The following is a 25,827-nucleotide window of genomic DNA, read 5'->3' as shown; positions in this document are numbered from 1 at the left end:
AGAAAAACTTAAATTATGCTTACCTGATAATTCTCTTTTCTTCAGACGGAAAGACACAGCTGCATTCATTACTTTTGGGAATTCAGAACCCGGCCACCAAGAGGAGGCAAAGACACCCCATCCAAAGGCTTACATATCCCTCCCACTTCCCCCCATCCCCCAGTCATTCTGCAGAGGTACAAGAAACAATAAGAGAAACATCAGGGTGAAAATGTGCCAGAAGAACAAAAATAACAAACGCCCCACAGAAAAATACGGGCGGGGAGCTGTGGACTCTTTCCGTCTGAAGAAAAGAAAATTATCAGGTAAGCATAATTTAAATTTATCTTAATAAACGAAGAGAGTCCACAGCTGCATTCATTACTTTTGGGAAAACAATACCCAAGCTATAGAGGACACTGAATGCTAAAACGGGAGGGTACAAAGAGGTGGCCCATTCTGAGGGCACCAGGCCTGAAAAACTCCTGTCCAAAGCCAAGAAAAAAATGAAAAAGGAAAAGGCCCAAGGACACTGAACCACAAAGTCTATAACCTTGCTAGAGACCGCAGGAACTAGACTCGACTGAGCCAAACTAGCCTCCGCAGAGACACTGCCCCCCGACAGTCGATCCCACAACAACACACCCCTTACTAAAGAAAGGGTTAAACCACCAATTTAGCCAAAAGGGAGAAAAGGACACAGATAAGAAATCCAATAAAGGACTCCAGAGAGTCACGAAGTAGGTCACAAATGAGCCCCGCGGACACAAAGCGAAAACCCCAAAAACAAGGGCCAAGCTAACAAGAACCCAACCGATCCAACAGAAACCAAGGTAGGCAGACCCAAACCCAGTCTGCACAGCATCGAAGGGATCAAAAATCCTGGAGTCAGAACAGAGAACAGAGTCTTCCCTAAGCAGAGTGTGCCAACACCCTGGAAACAACTGAAGACAAAGGTCTCAAAAAAACGTTGAACAGCAGCTCAGAATATCTAAATATTCAGAAACCCTTAGCCTCTCGCTCCAATCTAATGCAGGCGAACACCTGACGTTGACACCTGAAGAGCCAAAAACACTGCACTCTCCCGTCATCCAAAGATGACTCCCAAGAATGCAGCCAGACCTTCCCACAAGAAATGAACATGAAAGATAAACAGAGCCCCCCAATCTCAGATCCTGCTCCAATCATCAGACCAGCCCAAGCAATAGGCATGTCTGATAAACAAAGGGAACAAGGTGATCCCGAACCCCAAACCCCCTGGGGAATGGAAAATGGAGAGGACCCCCCCAACAGAGCTCAGGTGTCAACCCAATCCGCTCTTCCACAGTTAAGGGTACGCCCAAGGAGAACCCCCTAGAACTTGGTATAGAAAAAGCACAAATAGAGACTACAACAGTCAGAACAGGACAAGCCACAGAGCCGCAGTATGCTGTCTAAAGAAAGCTGCCACAGCAGGATTCAAACTTCAAGCCTTCAGCTTGCTAGGCAGGGTAGTTATCCCTTAGGCCACTTAGTCCTGCTTAACATAAAGAAAAGTTACTTGCTCCGACCTCCTGCACACAGGGCAGGAAAACAACCCTACAGAGAGAGGAAAAACCCACCTCCCAGTACCAGCCAGTACTGAGGTAGTCCAACAACCCCAAAGTGGTGATAACAGACAAAAAAACGACGCACATGCCCACAATGACATGAGGAAGCCATAGCCCGATCAAAATCTAGGAATGAATGACGAATCATCCGGACACAACCAACTGATTACAACAGAGACAAACTCCCTTACCAAAAAAGGAAGCACATTCTGCCGGTAAGAACCCTGTCCTGAACAGTCCACAGGAACATAAGTCTCCAAACATCCAAAGAAGGATCAGTGACAAGAACCTTGGACCCGGGGCCGTTCTAAAACAAACTATACCCCCAGAGGAGCACAAGATACCCTGTCAGAAGCAAAGCAGACATCACAGGGATGTGATCTAGACTATCCAGGAAAACGGGTACAGGACTCACTCAAAAGGGGAGAGAACACACCTAGTAGGATACAAACTCCCTACCAAAAAGTAGCCAGGCAATGACAAAGTTGTGCAGCCACTCTAGAGCCCAAGGCACAATGAACAGTCAGGACCAGACTGAAACAAAGGTCCCCCAGACTGTCAATGGCCACACAAGTCACCCCCTAGAAGGGAGAGATAAACAGACAAACATAGGACAAAAAACATGTCCTCACTCTTAAACAAACTTCCATAGAAGTAACAGAGCGACCACAAAATCCCAAGTATCAATTGCAGAGAAAAAAAATTCCAAATGAAATAGAATAACAAACTTGAGCTTCTAAATCAAATAAAATCCATCCTAACCGGATTAAAATAAAAGATAAGGCAACCTGCAGGTTATCGCCCAAGAAGAACGGACACCCCCGCAGGACCAGCCCAACAGGGATCTGATACTTTCAAGCTCAGAACTGGAAAGAATACTCAAATAAAAGAAGACGATAAGAAGATTACTTCATCCCCTTATGTCTAATTGTGCATGCCAATTCGAAGAGGAAGACTGAGAATCCCCCAACCCGTTAAGAGTGGGATCTTCCAGCATTGCCAAAACGTGCCTCAGTAGAGCACGAAGTCGCGCCAGTCTATAATAAAAAGGCAAAACTTATCTCCGCCGGGGCAAATGAGGACCCTGGCCCTGAAGGTTGTCCCCCCTGAAGCCTCAGGGGCATTCGCTCCTCCAGAAGGCTGAACTGGACCAGGCGATCCCATGCCTGACTAAGCCTGGTTAACAGAACACAGACAATATCGTGAACACACTCCTGGGAGATGCAAATGCGCCAGCGACAAAGATATGGCCATGTGGAACTGTGCGGTAACCTCCGGAAGAAACAAGCCACCTTCCAGATAAGCAGCATTTGGGTCACCTGCATGCGTAGTGAGGGACAGTTGTAGGGAACACGCCATGCGAGAAACAGCATCCCCAGAGGCGTATGGCTCATTCCCCTGATTCCCCAATGCCGAGGAACGGAGCACTCTAAAACGGCATTCAGAGGTGGGAATCTAGAAAAGATTCTATTACAAGCAGAGAGCAAATGGATATTCTTGCTGAATACGGTCAAACCTTTTGGACTAAACTAACAAAAAACATTTTTCTTCCATTTCTCTAACTGCATTTAAGGATATCAATTATCTAGATGTGTACAAGTGAGAGAAAGTATATATATCAGCAGTATTAAATACCAGATATGTATTATATTTAATACAACACTGAAAAGTAATGACTGTATTTAATTGACATAACAGATATGGTAATTCAATAATACCATCTAGCAAACACATACAATTAGCATTAAACCAAGTAGTTAGGCCACATAATTACTAGGGGTCCTTTATTCACTTTCATCCACTCTTATTCACAATATTTTACATCACACCTTCACATTTAATCATGAGTTAGCACATCAAAAACTAATTCTCATCACTTAGTTTCAATTATATTATCAGCACTGCGGATCACTTTGTATCCAAGTTTAATTGATTTTTAACATCACCTTAGGCTTTTTGACTAGCCTTTTTCACTTTAATGATTTTACTGTAGTATCACATCATAATTTGTAATCACGCAGGTATAAAACCTACAGTCATCTTATACATATGAACACTCATAATTGATCACACAAATATTCAAGCACACTAACTTGGACACTCAAGTTCCTATTCCCCAGTATAAGTTATATTCGACTTATATGGTACTCTAATCTAAACTCATTCGCAGACTGATTGAGTATTTACAATAACCGTTATTTTAGCACTTTATGATCACCGAAAGGGCAACAAATATCCCTTTATTGCTGTATATACATTTACACTTACAAATAAGAATCACACTTTATATAGGGTACTATTCACATCAATTGCTGTTCAAGAATTTATACTAGTCAGTAAGCAAGTACCTCAATAATAGGTTTACTCTGACACCTTTGTATACAAACACCAAAATAAACTATACCCCGTAAACCAGATATTAGAATGGGATTTTGCTATTTTGTTCCTTTACTTAGACATACATGAGATCTTCTGTGGTCAATAGCTAGATACGTCCATCAAGCATATAATGGAAAGATATAATAATAATAAATATACGGTTACACTACGAAAAATTTAAACTATATCTCTTATTGAATACTCAATCTACTGTCATGACTTTATAACATACAGAATCAGTATAGTATTAAGCCAAGTACGAAATAGTACGAATTCACTGCAAACATATTTAGTTTTGACACTATACACTACATTGGAATTAACCTCTATCCATATATGCCAGTCACCTGTATGATCTTAGGGAAGATTAACCGACATAGGTACATTCTGACATCTTTTTTTACACATATCTGAATATGATAAATTTAAGAGATGTGTCATAAGATATATTACCAGCACAAACAGGCATCGTGACAACATAATTTATGTAAGAACTTACCTGATAAATTCATTTCTTTCATATTAGCAAGAGTCCATGAGCTAGTGACGTATGGGATATACATTCCTACCAGGAGGGGCAAAGTTTCCCAAACCTCAAAATGCCTATAAATACACCCCTCACCACACCCACAAATCAGTTTAACGTATAGCCAAGAAGTGGGGTGATAAGAAAAAAGTGCGAACGCATAAAAAATAAGGAATTGGAATAATTGTGCTTTATACAAAAAAATCATAACCACCACAAAAAAGGGTGGGCCTCATGGACTCTTGCTAATATGAAAGAAATGAATTTATCAGGTAAGTTCTTACATAAATTATGTTTTCTTTCATGTAATTAGCAAGAGTCCATGAACTAGTGACGTATGGGATAATGACTACCCAAGATGTGGATCTTCCACGCAAGAGTCACTAGAGAGGGAGGGATAAAATAAAGACAGCCAATTCCGCTGAAAAAAAAATCCACACCCAAAATAAAGTTTAAATCTTATAATGAAAAAAACTGAAATTATAAGCAGAACAATCAAACTGAAACAGCTGCCTGAAGTACTTTTCTACCAAAAACTGCTTCAGAAGAAGAAAACACATCAAAATGGTAGAATTTAGTAAAAGTATGCAAAGAAGACCAAGTGGCTGCTTTGCAAATCTGATCAACTGAAGCTTCATTCCTATATGCCCAGGAAGTAGAAACTGACCTAGTAGAATGAGCTGTAATCCTTTGAGGCAGAGTTTTACCCGACTCGACATAGGCATGATGAAACAAAGATTTTAACCAAGATGCCAAAGAAATGGCAGAAGCCTTCTGACCTTTCCTAGAACCGGAAAAGATAACAAATAGACTAGAAGTCTTTTGGAAATCCTTAGTAGCTTCAACATAATATTTCAATGCTCTAACTACATCCAAAGAATGCAACGACTTTTCCTTAGAATTCTTAGGATTAGGACACAATGAAGGAACCACAATTTCTCTACTAATGTTGTTAGAATTCACAACCTAGGTAAAAATTTAAAAGAAGTTTGCAACACCGCCTTATCCTGATGAAAAATCAGAAAAGGAGACTCACAAGAAAGAGCAGATAATTCAGAAACTCTTCTAGCAGAAGAGATGGCCAAAAGAAACAAAACTTTCCAAGAAAGTAATTTAATGTCCAGCGAATGCATAGGTTCAAACGGAGGAGCTTGAAGAGCCCCCAGAACCAAATTCAAACTCCAAGGAGGAGAAATTGACTTAATAACAGGTTTTATACGAGCCAACGCTTGTACAAAACAATGAATATCAGGAAGACTAGCAATCTTTCTGTGAAAAAGAACAGAAAGACCAGAGATTTGACCTTTCAAGGAACTTGCAGACAAACCTTATCCAAACCATCCTGAAGAAACTGTAAAATTCTAGGAATTCTAAAAGAATGCCAAGAAAAAATGATGAGAAAAACACCAAGAAATGTAAATCTTCCAGACTCGATAATATATCTTTCTAGATACGGTTTTACGAGCCTGTAACATAGTATTAATCACAGAGTCAGAGAAACCTCTATGACTGAGAATCAAGCGTTCAATCTCCATACCTTCAAATTTAAGGATTTGAGAAACCTGATGGGAAAAAAGGACCTTGCGATAGAAGGTCTGGTCTAAACGGAAGAGTCCACGGTTGGCAAGTGGCCATCCGGACAAGATCCGCATACCAAAACCTGAGAGGCCATGCTGGAGCCACCAGCAGAATAAACAAACTCTCCTTTAGAATCTTGGAAAAAGAACTAGAGGCGGAAAGATATAGGCAGGATGATACTTCCAAGGAAGTGACAATGCATCCACTGCTTCCGCCTGAGGATCCCTGGATCTAGACAGATACCTGGGAAGCTTCTTGTTTAGATGAGAAGCCATCAGATCTATTTCTGGAAGTCCCCATATTTGAACAATCTGAAGAAATACCTCTGGGTGAAGAAACCATTCGCCCGGATGTAGCGTTTGGCGACTGAGATAATCCGCTTCCCAATTGTCTATACCTGGGATATGAACCGCAGAAATTAGACAGGAGCTGGAATCCGCCCATACAAGTATTCGAGAGACTTCTTTCATAGTCAGAGGACTGTGAGTTCCTCCTTGATGATTGACATATGCCACGGTTGTGACATTGTCCGTCTGGAAACAAATGAACGACTCTCTCTTTAGAAGAGGCCACGACTGAAGAGCTCTGAAAATTGCACGGAGTTCCAAAATGTTGATTGGTAATCTCGCCTCCTGAGATTCCCAAACCCCTTGTGCTGTCAGAAACCCCCATACAGCTCCCCAACCTGTTAGACTTGCATCTGTTGAGATCACAGTCTAGGTTGGAAGAACAAAAGAAGCCCCCTGAACTAAACGATGGTGGTCTGTCCACCACGTCAGAGAGTGTCGAACAATCGGTTTTAAAGATATTAATTGAGATATCTTTGTATAATCCCTGCACCACTGGTTCAGCATACAGAGCTGAAGAGGTCGCATGTGAAAACGAGCAAAGGGGATCGCGTCCAATGCAGCAGTCATAAGACCTAGAATTTCCATGCATAAGGCTACCGAAGGGAAAGATTGAGACTGAAGGTTTCGACAAGCTGAAACCAATTTCAGACGCTCTTGTCCGTCAGAGACAGAATCAAGGACACTGAATCTATCAGGAAACCTAAAAAGGTTACCCTTGTCTGAGGAATCAAACAAACTTTTTGGTAAATTGATCCTCCAACCATGTTCTTGAAGAAACAACACTTATAAAAGACTGGAAAGGTTCTTTCTAGTGAAAATGAGCAAAGGGAATTGAATCCAATGCTGTGGCCATAAGACCTAAAACTTCTATGCATATATAGCAACTGAAGGAAATAATAGAGACTAAAGGAACCGATAGACGGAACCCAATAAAATTATCCCTTGTCTGATAGAGACAAGGACAGTGACACAAACTATCTGGAAACCTAAAAAAGGTGACCCTTGTGTGAGGAATCAAGAGCTTTTGAAAAAAAGATCCTCTAACTATGTCCTGAAGAGTAAGTAAATCATATGAGATTCCGCATCCTCAGAAAATAATCTGAATTAAAACAGAAAAATGAAAATATGCATTTATTGTATCTAATAAAAACAAATAATGCTATCAATGACCATAAAAAGGCAAAATAGTTTGAATAAAACTCCAAACCCGGTTCCTAAAAATGGAACTGGAAGAAATACCCCAGAAGATTCCAGGTCTGAGCAGCGCTTGAACCCCATGGGTGCCCAGCCATGCTTCAACAGTACCCAAAATATATAGGACAGAAACACAGTTAAAGAAAGTGTTATCCTTACTGGAATAAAATCAAAGAAATTTGGACAAAATAAATTTCAAAGAAGCCTTAACCTGCCCCTTACCAGCCAAGCTGGAATACGGCACGTACATCGCAATATTAGGGAGCTGATTTTGAACTCCAATTATAGACATGTTACTTAATAAGAACAACCAAACCAGTATAAGCTTAAAGTTTTAGTCTTAGAACTCAATCTTGAAGCCCAGAGTAACAGTTAAGAATTGAATCCAATTATAAAACAAATAATTGATTATCTTAGAACAAAAGAAATATGGATTTTTTTTTATTTTTTTTTAAAAATCACAAAATTCTTCTAGCTAAAAAAGCTAAAGAAATAGATTAACCCTCATTTGCGAAAATATTCAATAAAATGAAGACACAAATGAAATTATTAGCATGATAGTCCAGTTTAAAGGACCAGCCAATACAGTGGACTTGCATAATCAATAAATGCAAAACAACAAGACAAATGCAACAGCACCTAGTCTAGTAAATGTTGTCCCTTTAACAATGCTAAAATAAATCATAATCTGATACTTGATCTTAAAGTAAACAGAGAAAATGAAGGAATTGCAATATCCAAATAAATCACAGGACCAAGAAAAGTACCTGAAACTAAATAATTTTCCATAAATAAGATACAACTATCTAAAGGAAAATAAATACTATTTTGCTATAGAAACAATAGCATAATTAGAAGAATTAGAGATAAACTCATTTTGGAGGGTTCTCCAATTTATTGGGGCTAACTGCTGGCAAAGAATATAGTTTAAAACCTTTGAAAAGAAAATTCTCAGCCTATTCCATTCCCTAGTATGGGGAATTGGAAAGAAAACCTCTGAAAACACAGAAGAAATAAATAGGCAAAAATAATGTCAGCTAGTCTTAAAGAACTAGTTACCTTAATATCCAAAATAATCAACACCTTTTCAACAAAGAACAAATGTACTTTAATAATAGAAAAATAATAAAAAAAGTAGATTTGTTAGTGTCAATATCTGATGAAGAAAATTTCTGAAAGAGAAAAAAAAAAACATCATCAGAGAAGGATAAATCAGTATGTTGTTGGTCATTTGAAACTTCAATAATTAAAAAAGAAGTGAAAAAAGACCTAAAAATTTTATTACAAGGCACGAAGTCAGACAAAGCCTTTAAAATAGAATCAGAAAAATATTTCTTATAAATCTTCTAAATATTTTTTGTAAGAAAGGAAATAAATAAAGCATAAATACTAATGGATTCCGCATGTAAAAGTATAACATCATAACTTATTACAAACCATAGCTAAAGATAAACATTTATAACATTTAAAATAAATGAACTTAGCTTTGGTAGAACTGAAACTCAGTTAAGCGTTTTTCCAGAAGTGGCTTCTGATTCAGAGTCAATCTGAGACATCTTGCAATATGTAATAGAAAAAACAACATATAAAGCAAAATTGATCAAATTCCTTAACCCCTTAATGACCACAGCACTTTTCCATTTTCTGTCCGTTTGGGACCAAGGCTATTTTTACATTTTTGCGGTGTTTGTGTTTAGCTGTAATTTTCCTCTTACTCATTTACTGTACCCACACATATTATATACTGTTTTTCTCGCCATTAAATGGACTTTCAAAATATACCATTATTTTCATCATATCTTATAATTTACTATAAAAAATATTATAAAATATGAGGAAAAAATGGAAAAAAAACACACTTTTTCTAACTTTGACCCCCAAAATCTGTTACACATCTACAACCACCAAAAAACACCCATGCTAAATAGTTTCTAAATTTTGTCCTGAGTTTAGAAATACCCAATGTTTACATGTTCTTTACTTTTTTTGCAAGTTATAGGGCTATAAGTACAAGTAGCACTTTGCCATTTCCAAACCACTTTTTTTCAAAATTACCGCTAGTTACATTGGGATACTAATATCTTTCAGGAATCTCTGAATATCCATTGACATGTATATATTTTTTTTTAGAAGACATCCCAAAGTATTGATCTAGGCCCATTTTGGTATATTTCATGGCACCATTTCACCGCCGAATGCGATCAAATAAAAAAATTATTTTACTTTTTCACATATTTTTTCACAAACTTTAGGTTTCTCACTGAAATTATTTACAAACAACTCATGAAATTATGGAATAAATGGTTGTAAATGCTTCTCTGGGATCCCCTTTGTTCATAAATAGCAGACATATATGGCTTTGGCTTTGCTTTTTGGTAATTAGAAGGCTGCTAAATGCCACTGCGCACCAACCGTGTATTATGCCCAGCAGTGAATGGGTTAATTAGGGAGCATGTAGGGAGCTTCTAGGGTTAATTTTAGCTCTAGTGTAGTGTAGTAGACAACCCCAAGTATTGATCTAGGCCCATTTTGGTATATTTCATGCCACCATTTCACCGCCAAAAGCAATCAAATAAAAAAAAATTGTTCACTTTTTCAAACTTTAGGTTTTTCACTAAAATTATTTACAAACAGCTTGTGCAATTATGGCACAAATGGTTTTAAATGCTTCTCTGGGATCCCCTTTGTTCATAAATAGCAGACATATATGGCTTTGGCGTTGCTTTTTGGTAATTATAAGGCCGCTAAATGCTGCTGCGCATCACATGTGTATTATGGCCAGCAGTGAAGGGGTTAATTAGGTAGTTTGTAGGGAGCTTGCAGGGTTAATTTTAGCTTTAGTGTAGAGATCAGACTCCCACCTGACACATCCCACCCCCTGATCCCTCCCAAACAGCACTCTTCCCTCCCCCACCCCACAATTGTCCCCGCCATCTTAAGTACTGGCAGAAAGTCTGCCAGTACTAAAATAAAAGGTATAAAAAAAAAAAAAAAAAAATTTTTTTTTAAGCATATTTACATATGCTGCTATGTAGGGTCCCCCCTTAGCCCCCAACCTCCCTGATCCCCCCAAAATAGCTCCCTAACCCTCCCCCTCTGCCTTATTGGGGCCATCTTGGGTACTGGCAGCTGTCTGCCAGTACCCAGTTTGCAAATAAAAAACAGAATTTATGTTTACCTGATAAATTACTTTCTCCAACGGTGTGTCCGGTCCACGGCGTCATCCTTACTTGTGGGATATTCTCTTCCCCAACAGGAAATGGCAAAGAGCCCAGCAAAGCTGGTCACATGATCCCTCCTAGGCTCCGCCTACCCCAGTCATTCGACCGACGTTAAGGAGGAATATTTGCATAGGAGAAACCATATGATACCGTGGTGACTGTAGTTAAAGAAAATAAATTATCAGACCTGATTAAAAAACCAGGGCGGGCCGTGGACCGGACACACCGTTGGAGAAAGTAATTTATCAGGTAAACATAAATTCTGTTTTCTCCAACATAGGTGTGTCCGGTCCACGGCGTCATCCTTACTTGTGGGAACCAATACCAAAGCTTTAGGACACGGATGAAGGGAGGGAGCAAATCAGGTCACCTAAATGGAAGGCACCACGGCTTGCAAAACCTTTCTCCCAAAAATAGCCTCAGAAGAAGCAAAAGTATCAAACTTGTAAAATTTGGTAAAAGTGTGCAGTGAAGACCAAGTCGCTGCCCTACATATCTGATCAACAGAAGCCTCGTTCTTGAAGGCCCATGTGGAAGCCACAGCCCTAGTGGAATGAGCTGTGATTCTTTCAGGAGGCTGCCGTCCGGCAGTCTCGTAAGCCAATCTGATGATGCTTTTAATCCAAAAAGAGAGAGAGGTAGAAGTTGCTTTTTGACCTCTCCTTTTACCAGAATAAACAACAAACAAGGAAGATGTTTGTCTAAAATCCTTTGTAGCATCTAAATAGAATTTTAGAGCGCGAACAACATCCAAATTGTGCAACAAACGTTCCTTCTTCGAAACTGGTTTCGGACACAGAGAAGGCACGACTATCTCCTGGTTAATGTTTTTGTTAGAAACAACTTTTGGAAGAAAACCAGGTTTAGTACGTAAAACCACCTTATCTGCATGGAACACCAGATAAGGAGGAGAACACTGCAGAGCAGATAATTCTGAAACTCTTCTAGCAGAAGAAATTGCAACCAAAAACAAAACTTTCCAAGATAATAACTTAATATCAACGGAATGTAAGGGTTCAAACGGAACCCCCTGAAGAACTGAAAGAACTAAGTTGAGACTCCAAGGAGGAGTCAAAGGTTTGTAAACAGGCTTGATTCTAACCAGAGCCTGAACAAAGGCTTGAACATCTGGCACAGCTGCCAGCTTTTTGTGAAGTAACACAGACAAGGCAGAAATCTGTCCCTTCAAGGAACTTGCAGATAATCCTTTTTCCAATCCTTCTTGAAGGAAGGATAGAATCTTAGGAATCTTAACCTTGTCCCAAGGGAATCCTTTAGATTCACACCAACAGATATATTTTTTCCAAATTTTGTGGTAAATCTTTCTAGTTACAGGCTTTCTAGCCTGAACAAGAGTATCAATAACAGAATCTGAGAACCCTCGCTTTGATAAGATCAAGCGTTCAATCTCCAAGCAGTCAGCTGGAGTGAGACCAGATTCGGATGTTCGAACGGACCTTGAACAAGAAGGTCTCGTCTCAAAGGTAGCTTCCATGGTGGAGCCGATGACATATTCACCAGATCTGCATACCAAGTCCTGCGTGGCCACGCAGGAGCTATCAAGATCACCGACGCCCTCTCCTGATTGATCCTGGCTACCAGCCTGGGGATGAGAGGAAACGGCGGGAATACATAAGCTAGTTTGAAGGTCCAAGGTGCTACTAGTGCATCTACTAGAGTCGCCTTGGGATCCCTGGATCTGGACCCGTAGCAAGGAACCTTGAAGTTCTGACGAGAGGCCATCAGATCCATGTCTGGAATGCCCCACAGTTGAGTGATTTGGGCAAAGATTTCCGGATGGAGTTCCCACTCCCCCGGATGCAATGTCTGACGACTCAGAAAATCCGCTTCCCAATTTTCCACTCCTGGGATGTGGATTGCAGACAGGTGGCAGGAGCGAGTCTCCGCCCATTGAATGATTTTGGTCACTTCTTCCATCGCCAGGGAACTCCTTGTTCCCCCCTGATGGTTGATGTACGCAACAGTCGTCATGTTGTCTGATTGAAACCGTATGAACTTGGCCCTCGCTAGCTGAGGCCAAGCCTTGAGAGCATTGAATATCGCTCTCAGTTCCAGAATATTTATCGGTAGAAGAGATTCTTCCCGAGACCAAAGACCCTGAGCTTTCAGGGATCCCCAGACCGCGCCCCAGCCCATCAGACTGGCGTCGGTCGTGACAATGACCCACTCTGGTCTGCGGAAGGTCATCCCTTGTGACAGGTTGTCCAGGGACAGCCACCAACGGAGTGAGTCTCTGGTCCTCTGATTTACTTGTATCTTCGGAGACAAGTCTGTATAGTCCCCATTCCACTGACTGAGCATACACAGTTGTAATGGTCTTAGATGAATGCGCGCAAAAGGAACTATGTCCATTGCCGCTACCATCAAACCTATCACTTCCATGCACTGCGCTATGGAAGGAAGAGGAACGGAATGAAGTATCCGACAAGAGTTTAGAAGTTTTGTTTTTCTGGCCTCTGTCAGAAAAATCCTCATTTCTAAGGAGTCTATTATTGTTCCCAAGAAGGGAACTCTTGTCGACGGAGATAGAGAACTCTTTTCCACGTTCACTTTCCATCCGTGAGATCTGAGAAAGGCCAGGACTATGTCCGTGTGAGCCTTTGCTTGAGGAAGGGACAACGCTTGAATCAGAATGTCGTCCAAGTAAGGTACTACTGCAATGCCCCTTGGTCTTAGCACCGCTAGAAGGGACCCTAGTACCTTTGTGAAAATCCTTGGAGCAGTGGCTAATCCGAAAGGAAGCGCCACGAACTGGTAATGCTTGTCCAGGAATGCGAACCTTAGGAACCGATGATGTTCCTTGTGGATAGGAATATGTAGATACGCATCCTTTAAATCCACCGTGGTCATGAATTGACCTTCCTGGATGGAAGGAAGAATTGTTCGAATGGTTTCCATTTTGAACGATGGAACCTTGAGAAACTTGTTTAAGATCTTGAGATCTAAGATTGGTCTGAACGTTCCCTCTTTTTTGGGAACTATGAACAGATTGGAGTAGAACCCCATCCCTTGTTCTCCTAATGGAACAGGATGAATCACTCCCATTTTTAACAGGTCTTCTACACAATGTAAGAATGCCTGTCTTTTTATGTGGTCTGAAGACAACTGAGACCTGTGGAACCTCCCCCTTGGGGGAAGCCCCTTGAATTCCAGAAGATAACCTTGGGAGACTATTTCTAGTGCCCAAGGATCCAGAACATCTCTTGCCCAAGCCTGAGCGAAGAGAGAGAGTCTGCCCCCCACCAGATCCGGTCCCGGATCGGGGGCCAACATTTCATGCTGTCTTGGTAGCAGTGGCAGGTTTCTTGGCCTGCTTTCCCTTGTTCCAGCCTTGCATTGGTCTCCAAGCTGGCTTGGCTTGAGAAGTATTACCCTCTTGCTTAGAGGACGTAGCACTTTGGGCTGGTCCGTTTCTACGAAAGGGACGAAAATTAGGTTTATTTTTGGCCTTGAAAGACCGATCCTGAGGAAGGGCGTGGCCCTTGCCCCCAGTGATATCAGAGATAATCTCTTTCAAGTCAGGGCCAAACAGCGTTTTCCCCTTGAAAGGAATGTTAAGTAGTTTGTTCTTGGAAGACGCATCAGCTGACCAAGATTTCAACCAAAGCGCTCTGCGCGCCACAATAGCAAACCCAGAATTCTTAGCCGCTAACCTAGCCAATTGCAAAGTGGCGTCTAGGGTGAAAGAATTAGCCAATTTGAGAGCACGGATTCTGTCCATAATCTCCTCATAAGGAGGAGAATCACTATCGACCGCCTTTACTAGCTCATCGAACCAGAAACACGCGGCTGTAGTGACAGGGACAATGCATGAAATTGGTTGTAGAAGGTAACCCTGCTGAACAAACATCTTTTTAAGTAAACCTTCTAATTTTTTATCCATAGGATCTTTGAAAGCACAACTATCTTCTATGGGTATAGTGGTGCGTTTGTTTAAAGTAGAAACCGCTCCCTCGACCTTGGGGACTGTCTGCCATAAGTCCTTTCTGGGGTCGACCATAGGAAACAATTTTTTAAATATGGGGGGAGGGACGAAAGGTATACCGGGCCTTTCCCATTCTTTATTTACAATGTCCGCCACCCGCTTGGGTATAGGAAAAGCTTCTGGGAGCCCCGGGACCTCTAGGAACTTGTCCATTTTACATAGTTTCTCTGGGATGATCAAATTCTCACAATCATCCAGAGTGGATAATACCTCCTTAAGCAGAGCGCGGAGATGTTCCAACTTAAATTTAAATGTAATCACATCGGGTTCAGCTTGTTGAGAAATTTTCCCTGAATCTGAAATTTCTCCCTCAGACAAAACCTCCCTGGCCCCATCAGACTGGTGTAGGGGCATTTCAGAACCATTATCATCAGCGTCATCATGCTCTTCAGTATCTAAAACAGAGCAGTTGCGCTTACGCTGATAAGTGGGCATTTTGGCTAAAATGTTTTTGATAGAATTATCCATTACAGCCGTTAATTGTTGCATAGTAAGGAGTATTGGCGCGCTAGATGTACTAGGGGCCTCCTGAGTGGGCAAGACTCGTGTAGACGAAGGAGGGAATGATGCAGTACCATGCTTACTCCCCTCACTTGAGGAATCATCTTGGGCATCATTTTCATTGTCACATAAATCACATTTATTTAAATGAGAAGGAACCCTGGCTTCCCCACATTCAGAACACAGTCTATCTGGTAGTTCAGACATGTTAAACAGGCATAAACTTGATAACAAAGTACAAAAAACGTTTTAAAATAAAACCGTTACTGTCACTTTAAATTTTAAACTGAACACACTTTATTACTGCAATTGCGAAAAAGTATGAAGGAATTGTTCAAAATTCACCAAAATTTCACCACAGTGTCTTAAAGCCTTAAAAGTATTGCACACCAAATTTGGAAGCTTTAACCCTTAAAATAACGGAACCGGAGCCGTTTTTAACTTTAACCCCTTTACAGTCCCTGGTATCTGCTTTGCTGAGACCCAACCAAGCCCAAAGGGGAATACGATACCAAATGACGCCTTCAGAAAGTCTTTTCTATGTATCAGAGCTCCTCACACATGCGACTGCATGTCATGCCTCTCAAAAACAAGTGCGCAATACCGGCGCGAAAATGAGGCTCTGCCTATGATTAGGGAAAGCCCCTAAAGAATAAGGTGTCTAAAACAGTGCCTGCCGATATAATTTTACCAAAATACCCAGATTAAATGATTCCTCAAGGCTAAATATGTGTAATATATGAATCGATTTAGCCCAGAAAAAGTCTACAGTCTTAATAAGCCCTTGTGAAGCCCTTATTTACTATCTTAATAAACATGGCTTACCGGATCCCATAGGGAAAATGACAGCTTCCAGCATTACATCGTCTTGTTAGAATGTGTCATACCTCAAGCAGCAAAAGACTGCTCACTGTTCCCCCAACTGAAGTTAATTCCTCTCAACAGTCCTGTGTGGAACAGCCATGGATTTTAGTAACGGTTGCTAAAATCATTTTCCTCATACAAACAGAAATCTTCATCTCTTTTCTGTTTCAGAGTAAATAGTACATACCAGCACTATTTTAAAATAACAAACTCTTGATTGAATAATAAAAACTACAGTTAAACACTAAAAAACTCTAAGCCATCTCCGTGGAGATGTTGCCTGTACAACGGCAAAGAGAATGACTGGGGTAGGCGGAGCCTAGGAGGGATCATGTGACCAGCTTTGCTGGGCTCTTTGCCATTTCCTGTTGGGGAAGAGAATATCCCACAAGTAAGGATGACGCCGTGGACCGGACACACCTATGTTGGAGAAATGTTTTTTTTTTAATGTTTAACTATTAGTTTCTGTAGTGTAGCTTCCCCCCCACAGTCCAATACCCCACCAGCCAAACCGATCACCAAAATAACCATATTAACCCCTTTGATCCCCAGTTCTCACAAAAACATTTTCTGTAGCGTAGTGGTTCCCACCCGCTCCCTCCCCGTGCACGCGCCCGCCCGGCCTCCCCGTGCACGCGCGCGCGTCCGTGCGCGTCCCCCCGGTCGTCCCCGCCCCCGATCCCGCCCCCCTCCGCATCACAAAGGCCATCGATGGCCGCCACCCACCTCCCACACCGGCTCCCACCCACCAACGAACGTAGCCGTTAATGTCCGGTGCAGAGAGGGCCACAGAGTGGCTCTCTTTGCACCGGATGGCTACAAATGGTTATTGCAGGATGCCTTGATATCGAGGCATCACTGCAATAACCGGAAAGCAGCTGGAAGCGAGCAGGATCGCTTCCAACTGCTTTCCAAACCGAGGACGTGCAGGGTACGTTCTCAGGCATTAACTGCCTTTTTTTTGAGGACGTACCCTGCACGTCCTCGGTCATTAAGGGGTTAAATGACAGTTTCAGGAATGGGAAAAAAATGCCAATGAACAAGCTTCTAGCAACCAGAAGCAATAAAAAATGAGACTTAAATATTGTGGAGACAACAATGACGCTCAAATTTTTTAGCGCCAAAAAAGCCGCCCACATTATTTGGTGCCTAAATGCTTTTGGCGCCAAAAATGGCGCCACATCCGGTAACGCCAAAATTTTTTGGCGCAATGTATGACGCCGGAAATGACAAGAAAATTTTTGCGCCAAGAATGACGCAATAAAATGAAGCATTTTCAGCCCCCGCGAGCCTAACAGCCCACAGGAAAAAAAGTCAAATTTTAAGGTAAGAAAAAATTGAATTATTCATATGCATTATCCCAAATATGAAACTGACTGTCTGAAAATAAGGAACGTTGAACATCCTGAATCAAGGCAAATAAATGTTTAAACACATATATTTAGAACTTTATATAAAAGTGCCCAACCATAGCTTAGAGTGTCACAGAAAATAAGATTTACTTACCCCAGGACACTCATCTACATGTTTGTAGAAAGCCAAACCAGTACTGAAACGAGAATCAGTAGAGGTAATGGTAAATATAAGAGTATATCGTCGATCTGAAAAGGGAGGTAAGAGATGAATCTCTACGACCGATAACAGAGAACCTATGAAATAGACCCCGTAGAAGGAGATCATTGCATTCAAATAGGCAATACTCTCCTCACATCCCTCTGACATTCACTGCACATTGAGAGGAAAACCGGGCTCCAACCTGCTGCGGAGCGCATATCAACGTAGAATCTAGCACAAACTTACTTCACCACCTCCACAGAAGGCAAAGTTTGTAAAACTGATTTGTGGGTGTGGTGAGGGGTGTATTTATAGGCATTTTGAGGTTTGGGAAACTTTGCCCCTCCTGGTAGGAATGTATATCCCATACGTCACTAGCTCATGGACTCTTGCTAATTACATGAAAGAAATAATCTTATTTGACACTAACACTAAATTTAGTATCATCAATAAATGTTGAATAAACATAAGATGTTACGGAACAGATGCACACAGGCTGATGTAACATTACAGTCACAATGCATACCTTTAGGTGAGGTATATATACTTCCTGTCACAACAAACATTACACATTAGGATAACAACATTTGAGAATCTTTAACCCTTTGGCTGCTAAGCCATTTCCCACCTGGGTGCTAATATTTTTTTTTATTATTATTATTTTTGCAATTTTTGAAAACTTTTTTTTTTTATTTTTTATTTTTTTCAGACCCCCAAGACTTACACTGTTGGAAAGGTTAGTCGATTACCTTTCCAACAATGGGTCTTGGGGGTCTGTAGCTGCTTCCTAATTTTACTGTACCCCAATAAAAGTTATGTTTTAATAGCATCTTTGCTATTTCTCATTTTGTCATTCTCTAACGTGAAGTTAGTGATAAGTTACCCTTAAACACATATTTACTTTATGTGACCCCAGAGTGCTATAAGTGTATTCTCTCTTTCTAAACTATGGCATTCAGAATATAACTGATGGGCATGTATCACCCGGGCCAATTCATATTCTTCACAAGAAGTAGAATGTGAATCAGAGACATCCGTCTCCAAAAAAATCAGAATCCTCCATAACTGGGTATTGAAAGAATTGACCAATAAGAAAAATATAAACGGCACCTTACACCCCCAATGGCTGGGGCACTCACCACCTCCTAGGACCCAGACACCAGCGAACCAGAATTATTCCGTCGCCACACATTCAGGAATGCGGAAATGGAGAGCAAAATCGTAACCACGCCCAGTCACAAGCTGTACCGTTCAGTCCATGAAGAAGCGCTCCAAACATTAAAGGCCGCGTCACTGGCCATAGGCTGTCATGTTCCGAAAAAGCCATGAGCCTAAGTATCACTACACATTAGCAGACAGAATCACATAAACATGATTAAAGACCCCCCTGTGGAGATATTAACCCTTGATTCCAAGATACAAAGGAGCCTCACTGAGACCCTGTGTTAAAGTTATCACCGAAAGGTTGTAGCCCCTCTTGGATAAACAGTTGTATTACAGTATGATGAAAGTAAAATGAAACGATCTTACCGGAATCTACGCAGTGGAACAGGAACATGGCCCTTCAAGTGTGACAGATAGTAGCATCGCTTCTGACATGGACTTGAGAGAAGAAAGCAGGCAGCAAAACTCATCAACGCTGACTGCTGGTGGAGCTGTTAACATGAGTCGGGATGGTTTTGCAGAAAGACTCTCCCAGCATCTCCGGACTCTAACTTTCATTTAGGCTCTCACTGAGAGGCTGACAGGACTACTTAAAACTCCAGTCCCATTCTGAAAAGTACTACCCTCCATAAGAGACTGTCAAAACTTCTGGCACTTCTCTGCCAACCTCCTGGGACAAAAGGCAAAGAATGACTGGGGGATGGGGAAAGTGGGAGGGATATTTAAGCCTTTGGCTGGGGTGTCTTTGCCTCCACCTGGTGGCCAGGTTCTAAATTCCCAAAAGTAATAAATGCAGCTGTGGACTCTTTCCATTTATGAAGAAAATAGAACCAGTATGTTTATCACTTTTTTCCTATTCTTTGCCATTTTAAAACAGGAAAATGTATCTAAAATGATACAGTATATCATCACCATTTTATAGAAACTTAAAATAAAAGGCTTTGTTATAATAAATAGTTAGCAAAAGGATTTACAGTATGTGGCATATTTTGTAATACTGTCAGTGCTGCCTGTATAACACACATGCAAAGATTTAGGACAGAACACCTCACTTGACAAACATGTTCTTTAGATTAATAAAGAAAGAAGGTCCCCTATAGTTATCAGTAAGAGTATGTGAAGATCATAGAAAATATCAAAAGAAAATTGGTGGTCAACAAAAAGTAAAATGACTACAAACTCAAAATACAAACTCATAAAGCAAAATGAACTAGTAAAACCAACTCTATTATTCCCAAATAAAAATGAAACAATATGGAAACTGGTCCTCTAAGTGCGATGGGATTAATGAAAGCCTGGCATGTTAACATTTTGATTTAAGGATATGATTCACATTTAAGTTATCACACAATTGGTAAAGATGTGTTTGCAGCATACCACTGTGTGAAGGTCAAGCTACTCATACATTTGTGAGTACGAACAGGAAATATTGCCTTAACAAAAGAAAGGCCAGTCTTGTTAAATGCAGTTACTCATTACAAAATCATTCCCTTGCTTCACATAAATATTCTCCTTGGTGTCTACTGTGCCATAACTGTCTTTTTATTCGCCAAACTAAAATGTTTGCTGGCTCCTGAAACAAAAAAAAATATTTAGAACTTGGCACAGCTCATTCGTTGGCCAACAGTAATCATTTCCCCTAAAATGAAATGTGCTGCCATGTGCTTTAGTTATTCCACATAAGTGAAAGGATGTTTTCTTCCATGCCAAGTTAGGCAGAACAGACTAACACACATACAGGTTATGTAATGAACATTCAGTTGTGAAACAACGAGAACTGTGGAAATTGAGTTTATCTGATTAGTTTACTGAAAACGTGTTCCTTGCAGGGAAGAGAACCACATACTTTTCTAGTGTGTAATATATAAGCATGTGTGTGCAATTTAAATTACAAGAGTAAATGAATGACCAAAAACTCATGCATTCTTCAGTGCCTTGTAAATATAAGAAGCATCACCATAAACAAGTGGGGTTTTTTTGTTTTATCTCAATACACAACCCCTTTCCAGTAAAAAGTAAAACAAATGTAAATAATAACTGAAGGTAAAGGTTTGGATCTCATTCTCTGAATTAGTTTTAGTATTTAAAACGTTGTTCTATATTATGCTACTTCCTGTTGAATACATTTTTTGGCTATTAAAGGCACACTGCTCTATATGTAACTGGCAACCAAGTATAGAAAAACAAAATCTCTGCCTTGTGTGTTTCGGGCTGTCTTTAAGGGTGTTTCCACTGCTATGTGTATGCTGGGTTAAAATCATGGGAGTGTAAAAACACTACTTTGTGTGCTAATGGTAGTCAAAGGAGATCAAGTTCTCTGTTGTGTGTGTTACTGGTAGCTAATAGAATACAATCACAGTTCAGATGTGAAGAAATATAGGTGGCAGATTCAACAGTAGGGCTGAGGTAGAGTTTTGGAGAGAAGCCAATGTGAGACTTCACCTACCACCTGAGTATAGTCACATACAACACCACCACCACCACCTTAAATACACATTGAAATCTCCAGCAATAGATCAGTTGTTGTGACAGAAAAAACATAATTTATGCTTACCTGATAAATTTATTTCTCTTGTAGTGTGTTCAGTCCACGGGTCATCCATTACTTATGGGATATATTCTCCTCCCCAACAGGAAGTTGCAAGAGGATCACCCAAGCAGAGCTGCTATATAGCTCCTCCCCTCACATGTCATATCCAGTCATTCGACCGAAACAAGACGAGAAAGGAAAAACTATAGGGTGCAGTGGTGACTGGAGTTTTAATTAAAATTTAGAACTGCCTCAAAAAAGACAGGGCGGGCCGTGGACTGAACACACTACAAGAGAAATAAATTTATCAGGTAAGCATAAATTATGTTTTCTCTTGTTAAGTGTGTTCAGTCCACGGGTCATCCATTACTTCTGGGATACCAATACCAAAGCTAAAGTACACGGATGATGGGAGGGACAAGGCAGGAACATTAAACAGAAGGAACCACTGCCTGTAGAACCTTTCTCCCAAAACCAGCCTCCGAAGAAGCAAAAGTGTCAAATTTGTAAAATTTTGAAAAGGTATGGAGTGAAGACCAAGTTGCAGCCTTGCAAATCTGTTCAACAGAGGCCTCATTCTTAAAGGCCCAGGTGGAAGCCACAGCTCTAGTGGAATGAGCTGTAATTCTTTCAGGAGGCTGCTGTCCAGCAGTCTCATAGGCTAAACGTATTATGCTACGAAGCTAAAAAGAGAGAGAGGTGGACGAAGCCTTTTGACCTCTCCTCTGACCAGAATAAACGACAAAAAGAGAAGAAGTTTGCCGAAAATCTTTAGTTGCCTGTAAGTAGAACTTCAGGGCACGGACTACGTCCAGATTATGCAAAAGACGTTCCTTCTTTGAAGAAGGATTAGGACATAATGAAGGAACAACAATCTCTTGATTGATATTCCTGTTAGAAACAACCTTAGGTAAAAACCCAGGTTTAGTACGCAGAACTACCTTGTCTGAATGAAAAATCATATAAGGAGAATCGCAATGTAAGGCAGATAACTCAGAGACTCTTCGAGCCGAGGAAATAGCCATCAAAAACAGAACTTTCCAAGATAAAAGCTTAATATCAATGGAATGAAGGGGTTCAAACGGAACACTCTGAAGAACTTTAAGAACCAAGTTTAAGCTCCACGGAGGAGCAACAGTTTTAAACACAGGCTTAATCCTAGCCAAAGCCTGACAAAAAGCCTGGACGTCTGGATTCTCTGCCAGACGTTTGTGTAAAAGAATAGACAGAGCAGAAATCTGTCCCTTTAACGAACTAGCGGATAAACCCTTTTCTAAACCTTCTTGTAGAAAAGCCAATATCCTAGGAATCCTAACCTTACTCCATGAGTAACTCTTGGATTCACACCAATATAAATATTTACGCCATATCTTATGGTAAATTTTTCTGGTAACAGGTTTCCGAGCCTGTATTAACGTATCAATAACCGACTCAAGCGTTCAATCTCCATGCAGTCAGCCTCAGAGAAATTAGGCTTGGATGGTTGAAAGGACCCTGAATTAGAAGGTCCTGCCTCAGAGGCAGAGACCATGGTGGACAGGACGACATGTCCACTAGGTCTGCATACCAGGTCCTGCGTGGCCACGCAGGCGCTATCAGAATCACCGATGCTCTCTCCTGTTTGATCCTGGCAATCAGTCGAGGTAGCAACGGAAATGGTGGAAACACATAAGCCATGTTGAAAACACAAGGGCTACTTCCATGCAGGTTTGGATCTCATTCTCTGAATTAGTTTTAGTATTTAAAACGTTGTTCTATATTATGCTACTTCCTGTTGAATACATTTTTTGGCTATTAAAGGCACACTGCTCTATATGTAACTGGCAACCAAGTATAGAAAAACAAAATCTCTGCCTTGTGTGTTTCGGGCTGTCTTTAAGGGTGTTTCCACTGCTATGTGTATGCTGGGTTAAAATCATGGGAGTGTAAAAACACTACTTTGTGTGCTAATGGTAGTCAAAGGAGATCAAGTTCTCTGTTGTGTGTGTTACTGGTAGCTAATAGAATACAATCACAGTTCAGATGTGAAGAAATATAGGTGGCAGATTCAACAGTAGGGCTGAGGTAGAGTTTTGGAGAGAAGCCAATGTGAGACTTCACCTACCACCTGAGTATAGTCACATACAACACCACCACCACCACCTTAAATACACATTGAAATCTCCAGCAATAGATCAGTTGTTGTGACAGAAAAAACATAATTTATGCTTACCTGATAAATTTATTTCTCTTGTAGTGTGTTCAGTCCACGGGTCATCCATTACTTATGGGATATATTCTCCTCCCCAACAGGAAGTTGCAAGAGGATCACCCAAGCAGAGCTGCTATATAGCTCCTCCCCTCACATGTCATATCCAGTCATTCGACCGAAACAAGACGAGAAAGGAAAAACTATAGGGTGCAGTGGTGACTGGAGTTTTAATTAAAATTTAGAACTGCCTCAAAAAAGACAGGGCGGGCCGTGGACTGAACACACTACAAGAGAAATAAATTTATCAGGTAAGCATAAATTATGTTTTCTCTTGTTAAGTGTGTTCAGTCCACGGGTCATCCATTACTTCTGGGATACCAATACCAAAGCTAAAGTACACGGATGATGGGAGGGACAAGGCAGGAACATTAAACAGAAGGAACCACTGCCTGTAGAACCTTTCTCCCAAAACCAGCCTCCGAAGAAGCAAAAGTGTCAAATTTGTAAAATTTTGAAAAGGTATGGAGTGAAGACCAAGTTGCAGCCTTGCAAATCTGTTCAACAGAGGCCTCATTCTTAAAGGCCCAGGTGGAAGCCACAGCTCTAGTGGAATGAGCTGTAATTCTTTCAGGAGGCTGCTGTCCAGCAGTCTCATAGGCTAAACGTATTATGCTACGAAGCTAAAAAGAGAGAGAGGTGGACGAAGCCTTTTGACCTCTCCTCTGACCAGAATAAACGACAAAAAGAGAAGAAGTTTGCCGAAAATCTTTAGTTGCCTGTAAGTAGAACTTCAGGGCACGGACTACGTCCAGATTATGCAAAAGACGTTCCTTCTTTGAAGAAGGATTAGGACATAATGAAGGAACAACAATCTCTTGATTGATATTCCTGTTAGAAACAACCTTAGGTAAAAACCCAGGTTTAGTACGCAGAACTACCTTGTCTGAATGAAAAATCAGATAAGGAGAATCGCAATGTAAGGCAGATAACTCAGAGACTCTTCGAGCCGAGGAAATAGCCATCAAAAACAGAACTTTCCAAGATAAAAGCTTAATATCAATGGAATGAAGGGGTTCAAACGGAACACTCTGAAGAACTTTAAGAACCAAGTTTAAGCTCCACGGAGGAGCAACAGTTTTAAACACAGGCTTAATCCTAGCCAAAGCCTGACAAAAAGCCTGGACGTCTGGATTCTCTGCCAGACGTTTGTGTAAAAGAATAGACAGAGCAGAAATCTGTCCCTTTAACGAACTAGCGGATAAACCCTTTTCTAAACCTTCTTGTAGAAAAGCCAATATCCTAGGAATCCTAACCTTACTCCATGAGTAACTCTTGGATTCACACCAATATAAATATTTACGCCATATCTTATGGTAAATTTTTCTGGTAACAGGTTTCCGAGCCTGTATTAACGTATCAATAACCGACTCAAGCGTTCAATCTCCATGCAGTCAGCCTCAGAGAAATTAGGCTTGGATGGTTGAAAGGACCCTGAATTAGAAGGTCCTGCCTCAGAGGCAGAGACCATGGTGGACAGGACGACATGTCCACTAGGTCTGCATACCAGGTCCTGCGTGGCCACGCAGGCGCTATCAGAATCACCGATGCTCTCTCCTGTTTGATCCTGGCAATCAGTCGAGGTAGCAACGGAAATGGTGGAAACACATAAGCCATGTTGAAAACACAAGGGCTGCTAGTGCATCTACCAGCACCGCTCCCGGGTCCCTGGACCTGGATCCGTAACAAGGAAGCTTGGCGTTCTGGCGAGATGCCATGAGATCCAGCTCCGGTTCGCCCCAACGAAGGATCAGTTGAGCAAACACCTCCGGGTGAAGTTCCCACTCCCCCGGATGAAAGGTCTGACGACTTAGAAAGTCCGCCTCCCAGTTCTCCACGCCTGGGATGTAGATCGCTGACAGGTGACAAGAGTGCGACTCTGCCCAGCGAATTATCTTCGAGACTTCCAACATCGCTAGGGAACTCCTGCTTCCCCCTTGATGATTGATGTAAGCCACAGTCGTGATGTTGTCCGACTGAAATCTTATGAACCTCAGTGTTGCTAACTGAGGCCAAGCTAGAAGAGCATTGAATATTGCTCTTAATTCCAGAATGTTTATTGGGAGGAGTTTCTCCTCCTGAGTCCACGATCCCTGAGCCTTCAGGGAGTTCCAGACTGCACCCCAGCCTAGTAGGCTGGCATC

General features: G+C 41.2%; 1 protein-coding gene across 2 annotated transcripts in view; it reads right to left on the bottom strand.

Annotated features, from left to right (window-relative positions):
• TASP1 (taspase 1) overlaps positions 1 to 25,827 on the bottom strand; it is a 680,735-nt gene that overhangs the window by 503,172 nt on the left and 151,736 nt on the right. The window lies entirely within an intron of this gene.

The sequence above is a fragment of the Bombina bombina genome, chromosome 4, assembly GCF_027579735.1.
Source record: "Bombina bombina isolate aBomBom1 chromosome 4, aBomBom1.pri, whole genome shotgun sequence".
NCBI classification, from domain to species: Eukaryota; Metazoa; Chordata; class Amphibia; order Anura; family Bombinatoridae; genus Bombina; species Bombina bombina.
The sequence above is the reverse complement of the archived record's forward strand: the minus strand, read 5'-3'. Positions and strand labels throughout refer to the sequence as shown.